Raw genomic sequence first — 11,233 nt, forward strand, 5'->3', positions numbered from 1 at the left:
CCTATTCTCCATTTACACAAACCATGCTCTGATAAGATCAACTCTGTAAATGTAAAATCAAACTGCTGTGCATCCAAAGCACATTGCTTTCTAGGTTTCACATCACTTAGCTATGATGGTTTTCTTCTGCTTTTGTCAGTTTTATTTTTTCCCTTCACAAAGCTGAGAGAATACAGAGTGCATGAATTACTACTATCTTGTCTCTTGAATATGAGCCTTTAAATTAGCTGACAGTGTCTCTGAGGAATAGGAACCACAGTAAGGAGGAAAAAGTTTTACTTTCCCAAGGTGTAAGCTATCTAGGTGGAGGGTATACAGCAGAGGTCCCAGTCTCAGGGACCCAGCTACTCCCATGACAAGTTCTTCCTCCTGCTGTTCTCCAAGTAGACTGACACAGAAGCTGCTATGCACACCACACTCCTAGGGGCTTTGATCACTGGGGGCATCTCGGGTCATTACCAACAGATGGTTTTAAAACCCAGACAATGGCAGAGTAGAGGGTTTATTGAGAAGACATCGCTTTAAATTTTCCAAGGAAAGCCTCAACTCTATGTCATGCTGATAAGACATCAGCACATAGACAGAGAAATGGAGAGGTGCCCAGATTTTTTTTTAATTTATTTATTTTAATTTGAATTGCAGAGAAAGACAGATTTTCCATCTACTGGTTCACTCCTCCAAATGCCTGAAAAGGCCAGACTAGACCAGAGTGAAGACAGGGAACCAAAACCAAATCTACAGTTTGCCTGTGAGCAGCAAAGATCCAAGGACTTGAGACATCATCACCTACAGTTAGAGAATGAATTAGCAGGAAACTGGATTTGAACCATGGGAAGACCTCAGACACTCTGATATGGGATGTGGCTATCCCAAGCAGCCTCTTAATCAAACATCTGCTCAAATGTCCACTCCAGGACTTCATATATATACACATATCTATATATATACACACACACATATATATATAATGTACACATTATATATACACATTATACATTATACATATTATACATAATATAATGTATGTGTATAATATACACATTATACACATTATATATATGCGTGTGTATATATATATATATTACACATTATATATATGCGTGTGTATATATATATATATATTACACTGGAGTTTCTACTTTCTCTCCTAGTAAATACAAACAGAAAATAAACCTTTCAAAGACTTCTTGATTATTCTATAGAAAAATCAATTAAAATACAGAAGCTTAAACTTAATTAAAAATATCAAGGGGAAAATATTTTGTAGTGTTGAAATTTCAGTAGGGAACTTGGCATTTGGCAAGGTGGGGAAGAGAGATGAACATTTAGGGATTTACTGCCAGGCTTTACAGTATGGCTTAACATGTTTATCCCATCTGAAACCCACAGAAAAATAAATGCAATTATGAGCTATCAATGAGTGGTACCAGGTGGGACTTTATAAAAAGTGTTTAATGGGTTTTCAACAGGGTGTCTGCTATAGAAGCCTTTTTACATTGGCCTCTCCCCTACTGGCCACATGGTCTCTGAGCCACCTCAGGGCTCTGTCAATAAGAAGGCCATCATCAGATGCTGCCCCTCCAAATTAGACCAAAACCGTAAGACAAATAAAACTGTTTTCTGTAACTTGCACAGTCTGTGATACTGTGTTACTAGCAACAGAAAGCGTGCCCAGATCCCTAGAAGAGCTATGCCGGGAGGACCAGGTTGTAGGCTTGAGATCCTGATTCCCCCAACTCTGTCCCTCAGAAAGAAGGGACAGAGGATCCCAGAGATCATGGTTTCTCCTCAAAGGAACACAACACATGCATTCTGAATTCTCCCTGAGGACAGTTCCGTCCTCCCCACACAAATTGAGGGGACCCCAAGCAGCATGGAAGGAGCTCTAGGTCTGAGCTGAAGTTTCTGAGTGCCGAGTGAGACAAAATGGCCAGTGTCCAGGCTGTAGGCTGAGCTCACAGCCTGCAGGCCAAGTAGAATGACCCCACACACTCACCCTGCCCGGCTTCCAAGGCCTCCCCCTGCACTTCGGAGGACTGCAGTTGTGCGAGATGTTCACAGAACGACAAGCCTCACCCACCTGGGGCCTTTCTCAGCAGCAGAGTTGGAAAGCCCAGTATAACCGAGCCAGCAAAGAAGATCACCATGGTTATGCAGTGTTGTCCCGGTGCGCTGAATAGACAGGTCTCACAGCCAGTAAGCGCACATGACATCAGAGGAGATGCAACCAATCAGAATCGCTCTTGGCATGGGGGCAGTCACTGGGGTCATGCAGAGTGAGGACAGTGAGGGATGAAGCCTGGACTAGAGTTTGAAGCCATCTCACCCTCCTATGGCCTTACTCTGCAGACAGCAGGGGGCTGGGTCACCTCCCTGGTGACCCCACGCACGGGGGTCATGTAAACTGCAACAACAAAGTGCTCATGAGTTGCAACTTCAGGACTTCAGTGTCTCTAACCTTTCTGACCTATTGGATCTTTCTGTCTATTGGATCCAGGGCCTTTCTTTGTCTTCATAGTCTTGTTTTATTCTGCCCTTAGGTCACTTGAATATATATTAAGAATATTTAAAGATATTACATTTGTTTCATTTCCCTTAAGAATTTCTTTCCTGGTCTGTATTGGGTCACTTACAATTGCTTCCTGTTTGTTTCTTGCTGGCACATAATGACCCACTTGATTGCATATATTGCTTGCTAATCCAGAATTTTGCTTAATTCACTTATCAGTTTGGATTTATGTTTGGACTATTTTGGATTATCTTTGTAGATAATAGTGTCATCTTCATATATTGACAATTTAGCTTCTTAAAAATTTTTCGTTATATCTAACATTTTCTTTATGTTTTATTTTCCTGACCACATCTCCACTACATTTGTTGAGGAGAGACTGTGAGAGGAGCTCTAGCCCATAGAAAAGGTTTCAATGTTCTTTGTTTATTGTGCTGTTAGTTTTTTGTTTTAAAGAAGATTTTATTTATTTATCTTACAGGTAGAGTTAGAGAGAGAGAGAGAGAAAGGCTTTCCTTCCACTGGTTCATTCCCCAGGTGGCTGCAATGGCCGGAACTGTACTGATCTGAAGCCAGGAGCCAAGTGCTTCTTCCTGGTCTCCCATGCAGGTGCAGGGGAAAGCAATTGGGCCATCTTCTACTGCTTTTCTAGGCCACCGCAGAGAGCTGGATTGGAAGAGGAGTAGCCAGGACTAGAACTGGTGCCCATATGGGATGCTGGCACCACAGAGGATTAACCTACTGTGCCACGGAGCCAGCCCCAAGACAGTATTTTTCTAAAGATTTATTTATTTATTTGAAAGGCAGTGTTACAAAGAGAAAGAGGCAGATGCAGAGAGAGAGAAGAAGAGAGAGAGAGAAAGACAGAGAGAGAGAGGTCTTCCATCAGCTTGTTCACTCCCCAAATGGCAGTAACAGCCAGAGCTGTGCTGGTCTGATCTGAAACCAGGAGCCAGGAGCTTCCTCCAGGTCTCCCATGTGGGTGCAGGGGCCCAAGCACTTCAGCCATCTTCTACTGTTTTCCCAGGACATAGCAGAGATCTAGATCAGAAGTAGAGTAGCCAGGACTTGAACCGGCACCCATATGGGATCCTGACACTACAGGCAGTGGCTTTACCTGCTATGCCACAGTCTACCCTCTGTTTCTTTCTATGTTTCTTATTTTAATTATAAGAATGAACCCAAAATGATTGATTTTGCCTTTGATTCCAACATATTCACCGAAGCATATAAATTTTCTCCAAGAACTGATTTAAATGGAATCCCAGGTACTCCTACCTTTGCTTCTACATCCTATACCTGCAGACCCCATCTGCCTCCCAATGGCCCCAACCCCATGTGCCTGTAACTATGCCAGACTCTGTGTGTCTCTAATCATGATCCTGAAACCAGTATATTCTCTGAAGTATACCATTTTATGTGACTGTGAACCCTGTCAGTCCTTTAGCTTTTGTCATTGAAGAATCTTTGTCTCCAGCCCAGCTCTTAGAAGACTCTGTCAATTGTGCCTGCAGCATGTGCTGGCTGAATGAGTCTGCCACTTACAAAAATGACTGCTTCCCTTGTCCATATAGCCCACTTCAGGACTTCAGTGTCTCTAACCTTTCTGACCTACAGGGTGACTTTGTTTCTGTCCTGCAGTCTCTCCATTCCCTGTGTCTCAGCTCATATGAGCATTTGGTGACATCTGTTCTTTGTCTGAGAGGGCATGCATTCCTTCAGGTGGCTCTGTGCCATTTATCTGTGTCCACTTTATGTTTCTTCCTTTTCTATTGGTCCCCATGCCAAGCGGCTGCACATTAAGGATCTTCTGCCTCACAAGTCTTTACCTAGTGTGACAATTTGATTATCTGTTAACCTACTGAAAGAATCTTTATGTCTTAAAAGTTAGGTCATGGTAAATATGGTTATATGTGGGCATAAGTTTGTTTTCATGAGAATTGGATAAATAAATAGGGACATGGTTGCTGCATGGTATGTTGATACTATTGTAGCCTTTATGAGAGCATGTCAAGATATCTTGTAAAGCACCACTATATATTCCCACCTGCCATGAATAAGACTTTCTGGTGTTTTGTATACTTGTAAACCATAGTCATTGTCATTGATGTTTTATATTGTTAACACCCTTATAGGTGTGTACTTCCTCTGTTTTATTGATATGTGAATTTGCATTCACTTAATGTATAGTTAATGCTTTCTCATTATAATTCCCTAATTGTCAGCATATTTTATTTGTTTCTTTTATTCAGATTTTACTAAAGTTTTATCTTTCACAATAAGAGCAAATTTCAGGTGATTTAGAACATTTGTTAAGTTGGGTTCCCAAATCACTTTTTATTGTTTCCATATAGAACTTGATAAATTCAAATTTCCATGCCTCTGTGTAATTTGATAATCCATTTTTAATTTATCAAGTGTAAGTTTATGGATAAAACTACTAACACTTTGAGTGGATCTTCACTGACAAATGAATCATGAATCTTCACAGACTCATTTTTCATGGAGAAATATGGTATTGTAGCATTTCACTGGAGTTCTATAAACTGTTAATGTGAGAAGAGAACACAAAACTGCAGTGACATGTAAATAAATACTCAGGGATCACCTCACTCAGTAGCTGTAGTAGACTCATATCTATGCTATAACCTCACACTGAGGGCCACACAACCTCATGAAAAGCAAAATTACAAGTTACTGTACATTATATAGAATCTTTCAAAATTCAGCTAATTTTTTGTACTAAATCTGCCATGTCAAGAGTTTTCTATACCAGATTATATCCATCCTTGAGATTGTACCTCAGAACAGTTTTTCCCCATTTTGATTAGCATTGGGTTTATTCACATAGGATGTATTCCTGTGTGCCCTTTTACCCTGTAATGTGCACAACAGACATTTCAATACTTTCAAGTTTCCCAATGCTAGCATAGCAGATTACATAGCAATTGCTCTCTTCTCCCTCTTTCAGTGGAAGGACTTTCAGCTCTAGTCTCCTGTGAAGAAGACTTTCAGAGATTTATATAAAGCATTTTTGAATGATGCAACAAAATTTCAGCCCTTTCATTCCAAGAGGGTAGAGCTGATTTCTGTGATCTCCTCTAGCAATTTGCTCTTTGCAGCACTCCCTCTCTGTCACCAGGTCTTTGATAGTCTTCTGAAATAGACTTTTAAATCTCTTTTTTTAAAAAAGGATTTATTTATTTATTTGAAAGTCAGAGTTACACACAGAGAGATAAGGAGAGGAAGAGAGAGAGAGAAAGAGAGAGTGAGTTAGAGAGAGAAAGGTCTTCCATCTGCTGATTCACTCCCTAATTGGCCACAACAGCTGGAGCTGCATGGATCTGAAGCAGGGAGCCAGGAACTTCTTCCAGGTCTCCCACACAGGTGCAGGGGCCCAAAGACTTGGGCCATCTTCTACTGCTTTCCCAGGCCACATCAGAGAGCTGGATCAGAAATGGGCAGATGGATTTGAACCAGCACCCATATGGGATGCTGGCATTGCAAGCATCAGCTTTGCCTGCTAAACCACAGTGCCCGCCCTGGCTTTTTAATCTTTTAGTTCAAGCTCTTTATTTCCTTATGTAATTGTCCCAAGCTATGCTGATCTTCCTGGTTCTTTCTTCACCATCTCACTGATCATCAGCAGTCTCTTTGTACTGAAACTCTTCCCTTTTCAATAGACATGTCCTCCTATGCTCTATCGCTACAATTAATCTACCTGTCAATTGTTGTTCTGAGCTTTGGATCATTTATAAATTTGGTAATACATGGATTATATCAAAACAGAGTAACTTTTCTTTGAGGTTATAAGTTATACACAATTTTTTACATTTGTAGTATTCAAACTACAGTCAGTATTAAATGTGACTTGATAAATAAATTTTGACTGCCTCTTATGCAGTCTGTATTTTGCGCTATTATTAAGAGTCACATTTAGAAATTAACCCTAAAATATGTTGAATTTCAAGTATTTTATTTGTGTTCAAGGGTCAGAGCTGTTTAATTTCTTGGAATTTATTATCATAGAACAAAAAGGCTTCCTTATGATACCACAATATTTCAAAATGAAGAATTTTTAAGAATGTTATTTATTTATTTGAGAGGTAGAGTTACAGATAGAGATAGGAAGACACAGGGATAAAGGTTTTCCATCCATTGGTTCATTCCTCAAACAGCCACTATGGCTGGAGCTGGGCTGATCTGAAGCCAGGAGCCAGGAGTTTTTTGGGGGTTTCCCATACAAGTGCAGAGGCCCAAGTACTTGGGCCACTTTCCACTGCTTTTCTTTGCCATAGCAAAGAGCTGGATCAAAAGAGGGGCAGGACATGAACCTGTACCAATATAGGATACCAGCACCACAGGCAGAGATTTAGTTTACTGCAACACATCAATGGACCCCATAGGCAGAATTTTAAACCCCTGAGTCTCATAGAAAAAAATGATAGCAATTTGAAAAAGAAACAATTTTCAAGTTTCTTTGGAAAAAAAATTGACTTCATATAACATGAGACTTTGGAAAAGGTAATCTGCAGATGGACATGAGAGTGAAAAGATTATTTTTAAAAATAGCATTATGCTTAAGATTGAAATGTGTTATGATTAACATTTACTTCTTTAGCAATTATTTTACAATGGACTTATAGCATGTGATAAAAATCAGTCTCAACAGAATATTCTCTGGGACATTTGCTGAAGTTTTTTTTTATAAAAAAAAGCTAGTATTCTAGGAGTGCTAGGTGGTATTCTGCTAGACAAGATTTATCAGAGGGGATCTTAACTAATAGGAGATTGCTGTCAAATGTGCATTTCCAGAACTGTACCAGGCTGAAGCCAGAAGTGAAGAATGCAATCCATGTCTCACACTTAGGCATAAGACTTACTTGAGACATTTCCACTGCCTCCCAGGGTCTGCAAGTATGAATAAGCCTTGTTCAAAGTAGAGACAAATGAGACTGTCCATTTCTTCTGTCTTCATGAGATGCTTAGAGGACAATCTATAAGAAAGCTGGAGGGCCAGTACTGCAGCTCACTAGGCTAATTCTCTGCCTTGCAGCACTGGCAGACCAGGTTCTAGTCCTGGTCAGGGCACCGGATTCTGTCCTGGTTGCCCCTCTTCCAGGCCAGCTCTCTGCTGTGGCCAGGGAGTACAGTGAAGGATACCCCAAGTGCTTGGGCCCTGCACCCCATGGGAAACCAGGATAAGTACCTGGCTCCTGCCATTGGATCAGCGTGGTGCGCCGGCCGCAGCACACCAGCTGTGGTGGCCATTGGAGGGTGAACCAATGGCAAAGGAAGACCTTTCTCTCTCTCTCTCTCTCTCTCTCACTGTCCACTCTGCCTGTACAAAAAAAAAAAAGCTGGAAATCAGTGCTCAAGAGTGGCTCCAGTTCGCTGCATCTATTCACTTATTTCTAATATGTATATTTGATGTGAAAGTGACCAATCCAGCTCTCTGCTATGGCCTGGGATAGCAGAACATGACCTAAGTCCTTGGGCCCCTGCACCCACAAGGGAGACCAGGAAGAAGCACCTGGATCCTGGCTTCAGATTGGCACAGCTCCAGCCATTGTGGCCATTTGGGAGTGAAGCAACGGAAGGAAGACCTTTCTCTCTGACTCTCCCTCTCACTGTCTGTAACTCTACCTTTCAAATAAATAAATAAAATCTTTAAAAGAAAGTGACTTTTCACATTTTTATCAACTGTTTAAATTGAAGAGTTTATTTTCTTATTGTTGATTAAGTTTTTGATAAATTTTAAATACAATTCCTCTACTGTTTCCTCACATGGCACTTGTCTTCCACTATTTGAACTGTATCTTTTCAAATATTCATTCATTCATTTATTCATTCATTCATTTGAAAGGGATAGCAACACATATGGAGAGAAAGTGAGAGTGAGAGCACAAGAGAGAGAGAGAAAAGAGGAAAGAGGAGAGATAGGGAAATATCTTCCATCTGCTGGTTCACTGCCCAAATGCCCAAAATAACTAGGTCTGGGCCAAGCATAAGCCAGGAGCCAGGAACTTTATTCTGGTCTCCTATGTGGTTAGTAGCAACCCAACGATTTGGGGCAATTTCTGCTGACTTCTCAGGCACATTTCAAGGAGGCTAAATGGTGATCATTGAGACTATAAATGTTGGCTTTTATTTCTGAGGCAGGCATTCTGAGTATGCACTGTCATGATGTCTGCAACTCTGAAGTGGTTCACAGAAAATGCACACATAAATAGATGAAGCAAAACCCACAAAACTGTAGCAAGTGTTGAACTTAGTGAAAGTGCATGGGTGCTCATTGTGTTTTCCTTACTTTAAAAAAAATTAGGGTGTACAAACTTCATACATTTCATATATACAAATTTGGGAGCACAGTGATTCCCTTCACCCTATCCTCCCTCCTGCCCATACTCCAACCTTTCTTCCTCCCTCTACTATTTCTATTCGTATTTTTTGTTGAAAAGGTATCTCTGTTACAGTGCAACATTTTATAAGAAATACATGTCTACAAAGAAGTGAAACAATATAGATGTGCTTTACATCAACAGATACTCTTCTTACTCTGAAAATAATTGACCCACTGTAAATGATATGAATCAGTCAAAAATATGTTTAACAGAGTCCTACAGGGCACCTATATAAGACAACACTCAATGTATATATATTTGACACTGTCCAAGTGAGGATATTAATTTTTGAAGAACATTAGACACAACTTGAGGTCTTTTATTCCATGAACGATTGAGGTAGGAGTCTCAATATATCGCCATTTTCACAGATACATCTTAGGTCAAATGTAAGTTCCCAAAAAGACAGAAATCTCCAAAACTGAACCATCAGACTATGTACCAAGTCTTTCTTTCTTTAGATGAACAAGGTTAGGAATTCTATGTGCATCAAAAGATTTACTAAAGATAATAATACAAGTTGTAATATAGTTTGTAGACATGTTTGTAAATAATACCACAAATTTCAATTAGGATTTTATGTGTTAAAAAGCTTTGAAAGTGTTTAAAAATAAATAGCACAAACATTCATGATAAAACAAATAGTACTGTGCCTGTTGAAATGTGTTTCCACATCTATTATAAAAGAAACAACTGCTGTTTCTTGCTGTCAATCAGCAACTTCTCACCTTTTTTTTTAGTGTCATATTTTTAGGTAACCATGGCCAGTTTAATTCTAATAAAATAACCTTAGGATGTGAACTTAAAATATTTTTTCCATTTCCTTAACCCAAAGAATGATCATATGAAGCATACATCATATATAGTCATTTTTGTACATTATGAAAAAGGTGAAAATAAATGAAGATTCAGATTAAATGAACTGCTTTTAATAAGTTATAAGTTTAACATTTTAATATGTTATATGTCTTAAAATAAACATTATTAAAAGTAAATTTTAATTAATTAAAAACAAAATAGTAAAGCCACTGCTAAAATTAAAAAAAATAAAAGAATGAAGAAAAACCACATCATGATGTAGAAAAATCTACTTGGTTTGCATCATTTGGTATCATTAAGTAGAATATTTAATGAGACAAGTTTCATAACAGACCTCTTCATGGTCAAAAATGCTTTCTATTAAATATTAACATGTAATGAAGGATACAGAAACTCAGGAGGTCAGACTCCAAAGAAGCATCCACACTTCCAGAGTGTGTGGTTGACCAGAAAAGTGTTTAGTCAGCTGTAATTTAGGAAGCAAGGGAACTAATAGACCTCTGCCTATTCCAGAAAAAAAGACTATTACAAAGTTCAGATTTACATCTGGCTGTAAAAAACTAAGATTCAGAAAGACCATAAAAGTTTTATTTTAACCACATATTTACAAAAAAAAGCAATTCATACATGAAAACTGGGTTTCCCTTGGTTTTAATACATCAAAAGGACATAATCTAATCTAACTCATGCAACACTTTCAAAGGTACACTGCATTGGAAATATATTTGCCATTGTAGTGGACATTTCTACAAACCAAATGCCTATGGGTGCTTCTGAACTTGCAAAAAAAAAAAAAAATCAGGTACCACAGTTCTCAAAGATGGCTGTGTTTCATACTTGGTGGAAACAATGAAGACAGCCTTCAGGAGTCTCAATACCCATTGCAACATGATTTCCTCTCCCTCAGTTTGCTTACTGACTTCCGGTCACTTGATTAGAAGGCCTGTTTTTTCATTGCTCCTTTGCTAACTGCTGCTGGTACTTTGTAGGCTATACATTTTAAACTTCTGTAAAGAACATTAAAAGCTACTTCATGAAATTTAATTTTGTGCTGAATATTCTTCAAAGAATTTTATAAATAATATTTTAAATGATTCTTCAAATTCACTTTTTGTTATATCATATTGTTGCTTTCTCCAACTTTGTTCACAAATTATCTAGTTCCAGGTAAATTTCAGAGGTATCCAAGCACTGTCACTCTTCTAATAAAGCCAACCACCACAGGAAAAGCCCCTGAACAAGAGAAAGAATCCATAAGTTTTGAAAAACACACCTACCAAAGGTCAACCCAGGAAAAATCCAGTGGCTTTCATTTTATGTGTTTGAAAGAAGAATCTGAATGTTCTTTCTAAACCAATTACAAAAGCCAAGCCAGCCACAAACAAAACATTTCAATAGGAAGTAACACTTTGTCAAAAAAGAACCATTCCAAAGAATAGGAAAAACACTCCAAATCCTGTAATCCCATTCCAATTTTCTGGGTGTCTGTTAAGGAGATCAT

General features: G+C 38.9%; 1 pseudogene; it reads right to left on the bottom strand.

Moving 5' to 3' along the window:
• Nucleotides 1-10,846: 10,846 nt before the first annotated feature.
• LOC149119490 (vesicle transport protein GOT1B pseudogene) lies at nucleotides 10,847-11,233 on the bottom strand (annotated as a pseudogene).

Source organism: Oryctolagus cuniculus, chromosome Y (genome assembly GCF_051225735.1).
Source record: "Oryctolagus cuniculus isolate XC-2025 breed Fujian yellow rabbit chromosome Y, ASM5122573v1, whole genome shotgun sequence".
In the NCBI taxonomy this organism is placed as follows: Eukaryota; Metazoa; Chordata; class Mammalia; order Lagomorpha; family Leporidae; genus Oryctolagus; species Oryctolagus cuniculus.